Source organism: Crocodylus siamensis, chromosome 2 (assembly GCF_052110815.1).
Source record: "Crocodylus siamensis isolate JL-2025a chromosome 2, ASM5211081v1, whole genome shotgun sequence".
In the NCBI taxonomy this organism is placed as follows: domain Eukaryota; kingdom Metazoa; phylum Chordata; order Crocodylia; family Crocodylidae; genus Crocodylus; species Crocodylus siamensis.
In genome coordinates this window covers 142146627-142159447 of record NC_143396.1, presented here as the reverse complement: position 1 = coordinate 142159447, position 12821 = coordinate 142146627, and positions in this window count along the sequence as shown.

The following is a 12821-nucleotide window of genomic DNA, read 5'->3' as shown; positions in this document are numbered from 1 at the left end:
AAAGTTAAAAGCCATCCTTGAAAATGTCAAGAAAAGCTATGGTCAGTGAATGATTCAACTGGGACATACAGATTTCTTAACATGGTAGCAGAATCTCCAATTCTGGGCCCCACAACTGCAGAGGTTGGTCTGGGAGATATTAAGAATCTCCCATCACTGGCCCTGCAGTCACAATCGTGGAGTAGGGGCTGGGAGCTCCCTGCTGCCAGGACAGGGAGACATTATTTCCACTCTGGCAGCAGGCAGCTCCCGGGGATAGGGAACAATGTCCCAGCCACTGCCAGGAGACAGCTGTCTCCTGGCTGCCAGCCTCTGAGCTAGCACCCAGGGGGAAACTACAGCTCCCTCTGGCTGTTGCAGGGGGATGGTACAGGGCCAGCAGGGGTGGAAGCAGATGGATGTCATGAGCAGCAAATTTGCTCTCTCATACCTGCATGTGTAGACCCCTGTCTGGGGTGGGTTTACTCTAGAGTAACTTACTCTAGAGTAAAGAATTAATTCTGAAATTTACTCAAGAATAAACCCATCCTGGAGTGTTGCACATATAGATGTGCCCTGCCTCACCCCTGTCTAATACATCTTTTGGATGAAAGACGTCCTTTCTCTTCTATTGTTCTACCCTCCAAACAGGCTAGCAGAAACATGCTGTAACTTCTGCTGACTCTTTCTGATTAGACACAAAAGGATCAGTCAATCAGTAGTTCTGTAAAAAAGACCACAATTACTGTGCAACTCAACTATAACACAAAACCCAATCATTTTTTACTTGAAACCCGAACATATATAATGAAAATCTGGGCCAGATTTGTCAATGATATAGATCATCTACCAATTTTGATGAAGTTTTGGCTAAAATAGAAATTTTTGCAGAGGTTATTCATTAGTAAAAGCTTGACATTCATTGAAACATATCATACTTGAGTAGCTGCCAACTCTTTATTAGTCTGAATAAACTGTCAAAGCTAAAGAAAACTTTCACATGAAATGTATTTATCAACAGCTATATTTTATTTCTCATCTCAAATGCAGGAGTCCCCAGTGGCTAGGAACAGAAGTTACACATAAACCAGAATAAGTTATCAGAAATAGGTTTAAACCTAGCGATCAGAAATAGGTTACTGAACAGAATTTCAGTGCCTAATGGCCACAGCCAGTTTAAGATAAGCCTGGATAGATGTAGTATCAAACTTAACTGATTTAGGTCAAACCAGTTTATGAAACTTCTGTCCAGATCCCTTCCCAACTCAAGTTATGTCCCAGTCGCCCAGCATCAAAGGATGCATTGGGGCCCCTTGCTAGCCCCTCTCACAGGAGTGGCAGGCTAACCTCAGCTATGTTATCTACTCTGGCTGAACTGGAGCCAGTCCTGCCCCATGGCCACCACAGTGCTAAGGCAACAATACCTCTGCTCCCCAGCCTGGTCCTGCCTGTGTCTGCATGGGTGACTGGTGCTTCCTTCCTGGCTCTGAGGGAGCACCAGCAGCCAATCACCAACTGGGGGGGGGTCCCCCAGTGTTTGATCATAACCACTTCTCGGGGGGGGGCACTGGCTGGCACTCCCCACTCCCCAGCCAGTGAGGGTCAATTTCGGGGGGGGAGGCACATGCCCCCTTGTACCCCCCATACATGTTGTCTATGTGTGCCTGTCAGCCCTGTGGGGAAGCAGAGTGGGGTTGGGGTTGGGGAACAGAGCTCCCCCAGCCTTGGCCCCCAAGTCCTGGCCTATAAAGGTTGCCATTTGCTCCCAGGACAGGCTGGCATGAGTCACTGATATGCTGGGAGCAGAGGTAAAGGAGTCCCCCATCCCAGGGCTGGCCAGAAATGAAGCTCCCCATCCTGGTCTTGGCCCCTTGATCTGGAGTCTTCCCAGCTGGGAGGCCACATCCTGGGGGAATTTCCCTTCCCTGTCTGGCCAGGCTAGCTCCATAGAAAGAAACATCAGGCCCTGCTGCCTGGCACAAGCCCCCAGGGCTGCCTGGCACAAGCCCCCAGGGCTGTCTGACATGTCTTTCTGGCTGGTGCTGGTGCCAGGCTCTGGCACGATGTGTTAGGCAGTCTGGGGGCTTGTACCAGGTGGCAAGGCTAGTCCTTCCCTCTCTGGAGCACTGCCGTCCCTGCCACCTGGTGCAAGAAGCCCCCAGGGCTGCCCAACAAGTCCTGCTGGAGCCCAGCACCAGCAGCAACTGGCAAGATGTGGCAGGCAGCCCTGAGGGCTTGTGTTGGGTGGTGGGGAAAGTTTCTTTCAATGGAATTAGCCCAGTTGGGTGGGGAGGGGAAAGTGCCCCCCCCCGGCCCCTCCTGGTAGGAAGAACCCAGTTTCGGGGGATTGAGACCAGGGTGGGGGGCTTCATTTTCCCCTGTCCCCTGTATGTCAGTGACTCGCACCTGCTGGGTTTCACAGAGCTGGAATCCCCTCCTGTCCCCTTCCCTGCAGTTGGGCAAACAAGGGCTATGGGGTTCCCCAGCATGGGGCTCCCCCCATGTAGGCAGATGACCAGCTCAGGAGGCCAGCACGAGGAGTGGGGTTCTTTCCCCCACCACCATGGAGGCAGCCTGGGAAGTGTGCTTTAGTGCCCTCTGCCTTCGGGCTTGGGTCAGTTTTTCCACCTTCCTTTCGCAATTAAAATCTGAACATCAGTTCAGTTCATTATCGGTTCAATCTATGCAGGTTAGAGAAATCTGCAAATTCCACCTCAGGCTTTTTGACTGTTTGTACTTACCCTATACAAATAACACTCTCAAATTGATCCTTTTTTATAAAAATAGAAGATACAAGGTCTGAAGGCACCAATCTGACCCTTGACCTAGTGGTGTTTTGAGTAATGGGCCCACCTCCATTTCTAACCCCGGGATTTCAGTATGTTTGGTAAAGAGATCACACGAATAGATTTCCCACAGTAGATGAGGTCAGGTTTGTATGTGACAGAATTCTGCATGAAACCTGCATTCAGAGCTCTTTCTTTGCTGTAAAAGTGCTACTAGTTCTATGTAGTTTTCACAGCTGTGTTTTCTGTTTCCCCCTTTCCAGCTCAAGAATAAATGTTATGCATATGCCATGAATGAAAACTGGCTGTGAGGAGTTTTTGATTCTGTATCCATACAGTTCTCTTTCTTCAAAGAATTAACTCCTGCTAGAAATTCAAACAGTCCGCAACAGTTTGGAAGTTCAGACAATTATGGCATTTTCTAATTTATGAGCACTTGACCTTGCAATCTTGTTCATTGCAATAACATTCTGTTCCTGCATGTTGTTTGTAAGTAATGCTAGATATAGAGCCAGAACCACAACACAAGACTCAGAATGGTATGTATATATTTGTTATCAACAGAGAAAGGGAGAAAAAGGTAAGGCTAGATTTTGATTATCAATAGTTGATCACAGCCTCATAAAATGCAGTGATACAGTCTTATGCCCCACCATAATGGAGAGTTCCAAGGCTACAGCTTGACAGTGAAATCCCAAAGCAGTATAAGTTAATCTATGCAAATTGCCATAAAGGCTAAGACAGCCATATAGCAGTAGGTGCCAGCTCTTCTCTGTAATATAATATCATTTAATGTTTTTTGTAAGTTAAGTTTACAGTGGCCAGATTTTATTCAATTTATTACTCTAACTCCATCCAAAAAAGGATCTAAGGAGACATACCTTGTTTTCCTTTCTTAACTTTCCTCCTTCACAGGACACAAACTGAGGTGAACATTTAGCTCTATGTTTCCCTCCCTCTTCACAAACTCAGTTCACACTTCACAGCAGGCACAAGAGGGGGCCTGATTCTCCATTACTTTGTTCCTGTGTTTGGGCCTGATAGAGAAAGGAGCAAACAAGGGTAGATTTAAATTATCTTTGCACTTCCTACATGCTGGCACCGGGCAAAGTCCACTGCCCTCACTATAAATTAAAGCAATCTCTTCCCTATTGTAATTTATGCTTTGCCTTCCTTGACTTCCTGGAGGTCCTGGGAATAGAAGTAGTGCTGTGTATCTTAATCATGTTCTCCATGAGAAAGGATACCATAGAACCCTTTCTACCAGTTCTGCACTGGCTCTGGACCCCACTCTATGCAGAGGGGATTCTCAGGACCAGTCCCCGCCAACTTTAAATGCATATCACAAGGGATGATAGAGCCTTCATGTGACAGAAAATGAGGCCCCAAAAAATCAAGAACAGAAAAGCCCAACTAAGGAGGAATTCCATTTCCCTAGCACTCTCCAAATAACAGACAATAAAAAGTCCCCCATGAGATCCACCAAATTGGGATGAATCTCTAAGACTGCTGAAATACAGCATCATTTTAAATGAATCACAGATTCCTCTTGAGGTTTGTCCCCCATTTGTCACGTCAGTAATTTTTCGCACCGCTATAGCTGGATTCAGCATATAGGAGCGTGGACTGACTACACCAACCGTCTGAGGCCCTCCCTGGCACTTGCATGGAAATAAGATGTTGTGTTTCATGAGGCCATGCTGAAGAGCAGCACTACAATATACATGATAAATTTAAAAAATCCTTCTTAATGGATGTTAAAAAAAGAAGAAAAAGAGGCCATTTCAGGCCCCTTAAGCTGTTAATAATGACAAGAAAAGAAGGGATTTCTGGTTAATCAACATCAAGGTCACAGTCTTGTGGAATAAATTTCATATACAGAGAATAACTCACACAGGGCGTTGGCATGTTTAGCATCAAATCTTGGCAACGATTTGTTTGCTTAATGACTTTTCCCTTTTTTCAGGCCAGCCACCTTTGACTGAAGAGAGCTTGTTAAAAGAGCTAAATGTCACTGAAAACGTGCTGTTAATCCCACTCATCAACAGATGTTAACCATGAAGTGATAATAAAGAGAAAAAAGAAAAGACGCAGCTCCAATCAGGATTCTTCTCAGGAAGCGTAGAGACCCCTATGACTTCGTAACAGACGGCTCTCATATTGTTTCTCCAAATATATGTCACCATTCCTGAGTTCTCTGTAAGGACTTTGATGTTCATATGCAGACGGATACTCTGCACTTTTCCTTTGGCTTGTGCAAACAAAGCAAGGCATTTTGGTTTTCTTGGCAAACATTGTCAGATGTTTTATGTGTAGCAATGAAAATTACATAAATCTTTTATATTACAGGCCTTCCTTCCTTGAAGCAAGCTGGACTCAGCTACTCATAGATGTAAGTAATATATATATATGTGTATAGGTATATATATTCTCCATGTGGGTGTGGGTAATATGATATATACATACACACACACACACACACACACACATATCCACGAGTAGCTGAGTCCAGCGATATAAATGCGTGGGGGAGGAGGAGTGCTATTCTAGGCAAAGGAGGTTACAGATACATTTCTATATAGGGCAGATTTTTGAAAGATCTTAGTTTCTAAAGAGGTTAGTGGATACTGTTGTACACTGAGCCTTACTGGGTTTTGAGCCCTTTAAATTGTTCTAGACTCCTTTGAGAATCTAGATCACACTGTGCACATTTCCCTTTGCCTTTGTTAATCATTTTGTGTAAGAAAAACATCTAGGCTCTTCTTCCCTTATTCAGTTATAAACATTTTAATTTTCTCAAAGTAAAATGATTTTTGTGGGCACAGCTGAAAATTCTGACTTTCTACAAGATTTTGCTTTTGGAAGTGCACTTAAACTTTGTTTGGAAGCTTGTATATTGTATTAACCCCAGATTTCAGGGCTTCTCCTGTTCCCAGGAAGAATCCTTCCACCTCCTACTGTCCAAAATACATCCCTAGACTTCTGGGTTTTTTCCTCCACCTTTCTCTGAAGCATCAGTTAGATTAGATGAGATATTATAGCCAGGAAGCATGGGTACTCCTTGTGGGGTTGCCAGTCTCTCCGTGGCTGGTCCCAGGGGGACACAGCTGAGCAAACCCCAGTCATTTTACTCCTGCAAGTACCATCACTACATCAAGTCTGCTTGGTGAAACTATGTAGAAGATCATTCTCTGCTATTGCTCCTCAGCTCTGGAACTCCCTCCCCTTTTGAGGCTTCTCAGAGCCCAAACCTGGACATCTTTTGGAAGCACTGTAAGAACTTCCTATTTAGGCAAGCATTTACCAAACAAAGCTAGGATAAGATGCTGTTTAGAGGTGGGGTCTCTGGTTTATTTAGATGTCTTAGTTCCCTTTCAAGCTGTTTTGGTCCACTTGTTGCTCTCTTGTTTTTAAATTATTCTGTTTTATTACTGTAAGCCACCCAGATCCTTTGGTAAAAAGGGCAGCGTGTAAATTAAATAAATAACTAAATAAAGAAAGAGAGATGTTGGCTTCTACTGGGAGGGGATACATAAAATGGGAGTGGATAGGATGAAATACAGGGAGAAAAAAGGTTTACTGGACAGCAAAATTGGGGGGTCTTTGGTTCATATATGGCAGGCAAGTAAGACCAAAAAACATGTTTTAACTTGATTTTACTTGAAACTATTCTAATATTTTAACATTGGTGAAATTTAAAATTTAAAAAATATATCTTTAATTTACATCTGTTAAGTACCTGAGAAGCACTTTTAGAGTTCCTCTGTATATTCCTAATGTTTATAGGAGCAGGACCTTTTAAAGTGCTTTTTAAAGCCATTTTCATAATATTTTCCTTTAGTTTTGAGTATCTTGGCTCTCTATATTTTGGGGTCTAAAGCTAATGACAGAGTATAGCTACATTTCTGTTTTCACAGACTTTTTAATGTTTGTTTTATCTGGGTTGGAGTTGTTATTCAGGGACATTGTCTTATATACTTATACTTTTCCTTTGTTGTTGATGTTGCTTTACATTAACTACTGGTTTACAGCAATTACAATAACTACAAAATTACAAGAACAATGGTAAAATAAGCTCAATCTTCCTTTCTTTTTTCCCCAAGAAAAATGGAGTAGCTTTCCATAGCCTCAGCTTTCAACATTTTTGAGTAAGATGAAACTTTGTCATTTAGGTCATAATGTAACCTAAGAAGTACTTTAGTCTTTACAGACATCCCTTACTGTACCTCTAAAATCGTACCCCAGGGCAGCTAGTGGCTCCCTAAGAAGCACATATAGCTTTGCTCACAAATTTTTAAATACAGTTAGTGCTATTTAATTCAAAACATCTCTGCAAAGACTGAAAAGGCAACAGAGTGTTTCTCATTTCTGCATCACCAGTCCGAAACTACGGCAGGTTGACAAAAAGGTAGTTACTAGCTGATGGGCTGTCTGAAATTAGATAATTGTTTTATTCTAGTGTCTTACATACAAGTGTTCATGCTATTACTGATGCTATTTGAAGTTAATTATTTCTCAGTATTAAGCCACACATCGTGAAAAAAACACCATTTTCAGAAACAGATGCAAAATTAATTTCTTCAAGTCAGGACTCCCTCAGTAAATCACACACACAAGCACATGTGTGCACAAATATACACAAGTAAACTGAGGAAGCTATTTCTTCTGCAAGCTAGGAAGGGGAAAAGAGAGATAGAGATTTTTATTTTTACTTCTAAACACACATGAGGTGTTCAGGTACTGTTGTTATAGCAGTCACATCAATATTTTCATAAAAATACAGATGATCTCAGGAGTGGGGCCAGGGAGAGCCTCGATACGGAGTCAGAATGATGATGTAGCTGGTACCATGAAAAGGCCAAGGTCACAGATGTTCAGTCTCACACTATGATACAGATTCTAGATTTTATCTGAAGGAGTTAAAAAAAAAAGAAACAGCAGCACATGTTTCTGCCCTTCAAATCTCCCTGTCTTCTCCAAATGTGAGAGAAAGCAATTTATGACAATGTCAACCGTGAAAATAAAGTCAGATGTTATTAGCCACCTAAGCCCTCATCCAATGTGATGGGCAGCCAAGAGTAAATGTAAGTTGGAGATCCCTAATATGGAAATATGGAATATTTCAAAGGAGAATGATCATTTTTATTAATTTTGTATGATCTAAGATAGGCCCCTTATGACTTCACTATTCCAGAGAGCATCCACAGCTCTTCAAAATTTAACAAAATATCTCATTTTTCAGTACAGCACAGTCTCTTCCTCTCTCTGTTACATATAGAGTAAGCATATGCACACACACATATATAAATGCACATGTGTGTTTGTGCACACATTCATACATATTGTTTTACATTTAAATATATATTGCTTTTAAATTTTAAATATAGTTGTGAGTGAGAGTAGTAAAGAAATGAGATTGTGAAGTCAAGTGAGGAAGTTGGAAGATACAAAAATATTAAAATGGAATTTTCTATTAAAGGGACGAGAATTTTATTTCATTTATGTCATTACAACTCAAGAATAACTCTGGAAGAGTCACTGGAAATGTCTTGGTGTAAATACAGACCCAAACCTCATGAGATGTCTTAGTCTGCTAGAAAACAGGACAAGTAAAAAAAAATTCAAGATTGTAGCCTAACTTGCAATGGTGCTGAGCACTGGCAGCTTCCACTGATTTCAGTAGAATTCTGGAGGTTTATTGCCTATGAAAATGAAGTAAAATTTCTACTGAAAAGTTGAATGTGTAAACCTGTATTTCTTCACCTATGAACATGACTGATTCCCAAAGTGTTGAACAGCCATATCTCCTGCTGAAATCAACAACAGCTGCAGGCTGCTCATCACTCTTGAAAACTAGGCCATTAATTCAAGTGTCTAAATATGAACTTAGAAGCCTAATTATAGGCAAATTTGAAAACTTCAGTATTCAACTTGAAAACGTAATATTACAGTAATGCCATCTGTCACGGATGGCCCCGCGAGCGGCCGTGAGCTCGCGAGCGCCCCCTTGCCGTGCCAATTAGGGTGGTCTGACACCCTCTTCTCGCCCGCCACGTCTTTGCTGTTAAAGTTCAAAATGGGAGGCTGCCTACTTATACCTAACGGCACCTTGATGGTATCACCTCCGCTCCAAAGTGGGGTACTCTCGCCCCAGCCTTATGGGCAAATGCGTGCCTCCAAAACCTCCCCTTTAGCACGCCCCAAGCCTCACAGCTGTCCCAGGGGACGTTGTCTGGTCCCCTGCCCCTTGGGTGCTCTCCCTCTGGCACCCTGGGCTCGTCACCCACCTGGCGCCCCTGGGCCGGGCTCTCACCCACCGGCCTATTACTGACGCCCTTGGGTCTCCCTAGCTCCTCTCACCCCTCTCGGGGTCTCCGCCGCGCCCTCTGCACTTGCGGCCCCACTCAGGGTCTCTGCCGCGTCCGCCGCGCTTGCGGATTTCCCGTGTTTGGGGCTCAGGTGGCCGTAGCCGTGCCTGGCCCCCTTGACCCTTTCCTGGGTCGTTTCTGTTCTGCGCCCTCTCCGGGCCTCGCCCTCTCTGGGGCCTGTATCGCGCTCTCGGCGCTGCGCCCTCTCCGGGCCTCGCCCTCTCTGGGGCCTGTATCGCGCTCTCGGCGCTGCGCCCTCTCCGGGCCTCGCCCTCTCTGGGGCCTGTATCGCGCTCTCGGCGCTGCGCCCTCTCCGGGCCTCGCCCTCTCTGGGGCCTGTATCGCGCTCTCGGCGCTGCGCCCTCTCCGGGCCTCGCCCTCTCTGGGGCCTGTATCGCGCTCTCGGCGCTGCGCCCTCTCCGGGCCTTGCCCTCTCTGGGGCCTGTATCGCGCTCTCGGCGCTGCGCCCTCTCCGGGCCTTGCCCTCTCTGGGGCCTGTATCGCGCTCTCGGCGCTGCGCCCTCTCCGGGCCTTGCCCTCTCTGGGGCCTGTATCGCGCTCTCGGCGCTGCGCCCTCTCCGGGCCTTGCCCTCTCTGGGGCCTGTATCGCGCTCTCGGCGCTGCGCCCTCTCCGGGCCTTGCCCTCTCTGGGGCCTGTATCGCGCTCTCGGCGCTGCGCCCTCTCCGGGCCTCGCCCTCTCTGGGGCCTGTATCGTGCTCTCGGTGCTGCGCCCTCTCCGGGCCTCGCCCTCTCTGGGGCCTGTATCGCGCTCTCGGCGCTGCGCGCCTCCCGCGCTTGGGGCTCAGGTGGCCGTAGCCATGCCTGGCCCCCTTGACCCTTTCTTGGGTCTTTTGCCCCACTGGGCAAAGTGCCGCCCTTCCGGGCCGGGGTCCAACCCCGTGCCACTCCGGCACAAACCGTTGTGCCCCCCTGGCACTGTGCCCCTACTGGGCACCCGGAGCCCCCAAACTGCTGGGGAGCCCCGCTGAGGCCTCCTCGCTCCCCTACAGCCTCACCCGGTCCTCCGGTTAACTATAACTCAAGCCAAGCCCGAACGGCTGTAACAAAACCAACAAAGAGCTACCCGCTCGTAAAGCCAACTCTCAGCCCCTCTCGGGCTCCCAGCCCTACCTCTCATCAGGGTGTTCTCGTCCCTAGCATCATTGCAGCCGGTCAGTAAAGTAAGGCTGCAACCCCTGACTCTGGCCGCTCAGCTCAGCCACAGAGCTCCTGCTCCTGTGGCATCCAGAAGAGTACTGCTAGCTAGGCTTGGGCCTAGCTGTTTATAAGGGCCTGGCCCTGCCCCCTCCTGGCCACATGATCTGCCTGGTTGCCCTAGCAACCCCCATCTGTGTTGCTCCAGGGTGCTTCAGCAGCCCTATTCCTCCTGCTAGTAGCAGGCACCCTGGTGCCCCGTTACACCTCTCCCCTTCCTGGGGCATCTCCTTAGGAGCGGGGTGCGGGAGTGCCCCGCGACACCATCAAAATCACTTTAGACTGATATATGGCTAAGGGAGAGCTACAAGCCTTTTAAATGACTGTGTGAAGAAATCACAGAAAGAACAAATCAGGGGAACTGAACAAGTTGTTTCAGAACTGGAAACAGGTTAAGGCAATTAGAAAAAAGATGCAACTAGTGACTTGGATAGTTAGTTAACAAGTTGTCAAGCTTACTCCTCTCCCAGCTGGAATACTTGAAAATAGATTGTACAATTAGGTACATAAAACCAATGAAGGGTTAAACAAGGGGCTACCATCAACGACACAGCATTAGAATCTGAGACAGTACCCAGTGAAGAACCCCAGAATTCATTACTGGGGTCATTTTTATTCAACATATTCAGTGGTGACTTAGGCCAGGAATGGCAGAATACACAAAGGAATAAGGGGTTTACAGCAGAGGTACCTGGATTTTCAAAAGGCTAGGCAATTCTGAAAAGCTGTGGTATGACTAGAGTTACCGGGCTCTCATGGTCAAAACAGCAGGAGGAGAAAGAGGGGGAATACCAATTACAAAGCTTATGTTATTTTGAAAACTGAACTAAAGCAAAAATGAAAATTTAGTTTTGTTTTAAAATTATTTCATGAAAAATAGAAAAAATAGAGAATAATTGTACAGGTTTTCCTCACCAACCACGGTTTTGAGTATCCACACTTAATACTCTATATACCATTTTGGCTACCACACTATACAGTTTAGAGTAAACATGGTTTTCCATGGCCATGCATCAGCCCTCCACCTGCCATTTTTCCCATAAACTTTTTGTCTTGCCAACCACGGTTTTGCCAACCTGGGAACTTTCAGGAACCTAACCCCAGTGGTTGCAAGGAAAACCCATATAGAAATTCTGATTTTGACCTAATAAACTCTAATAAACTTTATATTAGTATAAATTATTCCTCAGTCAAGGCTACATATAATATGTCACAAACTGGAATGTTTTCTACAACCTTACATTAAACTACACTACATTACAGATTTTAATTTATAGCCCATTTTATGCTAGCTATCAGACTATGTGCTATAACAGTTTCTTCTCGCTTTTAAAACTTGTTAATATGTGCTCAAATATTCAGTGAGCAGGTTTCCTTTGAATAGATGTGATTTACACCCACAAAAATTGTCCATGCATTTTTCATTTGCAATTAATTCTGGACTACAAACAAAGCTGGACTAAACTGTGGATAAAGCCTGGTCCCTTACGCATCAGGTTTAAGACTAAATGCTAGATTATGACCCTTATGCCAATGAATAGGGTGACACAGAGCCCCTTTATTGCAGGAAGAGCATCAGAGGATTTGGATCTTTGCAAAACAGCAGTCTTTCTGGTGCTTCTCATTATGATTGGAGGGGGCTTAATGAGGAAAGCTTGGGGTGGAAAAGACTGTTCCCCCGGTTCTTAAACCCACTGTTGGGCCATGGCAGAGAGCAGTTGACGTCAAAATCCTACATTCTCTTTCCAAACCCTGTAGCATCCCAGGTCTTGAAGGAGAACGCAGAAGTATCCACTCTTGCCCTCCAGCAGCACAGACATCGCTCCTATGTCGCTCTTGTGCAGCTGAACACACAGGCGTGAAAGCAGAAGTTGCTTGCTTGCCTTCCTCCATGATCACTGAGAGATGGACATAGTCTGGCTCTCACCTTGGTTATTTAAATGTCAGTAAAATCTTTGCAGACAAATATAACCCCTCAAGAATCTGACCACATTTTGGTGCATCAGCTACCCCTCCTCCTACTAACACCCACTCTCTGCTTACCCCTCCTCCTGCTGACACCCACTCTCTGCTTAAACTTATGTAAACCTAAAACAATTCTCAGAACAGACCTTTCCCTTATGAATACTGCTGATGACAAGTTTGCAAAGGAAGCAATAGGAAACTTGACCTGTGAGTATGTAATCATGCAAACATCACACTTTTCAAATTTATATATCTGTCTACTGAATGGTACCAACTAATTATACTAGTCTTTTTTTTTTCTATCCTGTTCCCAACATTAGATATAATTCACCTGCAAAGCATCTCAAACTCAGGGAGCCTAGCAAGTAATTTGAGAGTAGGGAGAGGTTGTCATTATGGGTGCTTGTCCATGTTACACTTCTCCTGTTTTCATGTTAAACTTTTCCTGTGTCCACGTTACAAAAATTGCCATTAAGATAGCTAAATTGCATCTATGTCTCCATGTTA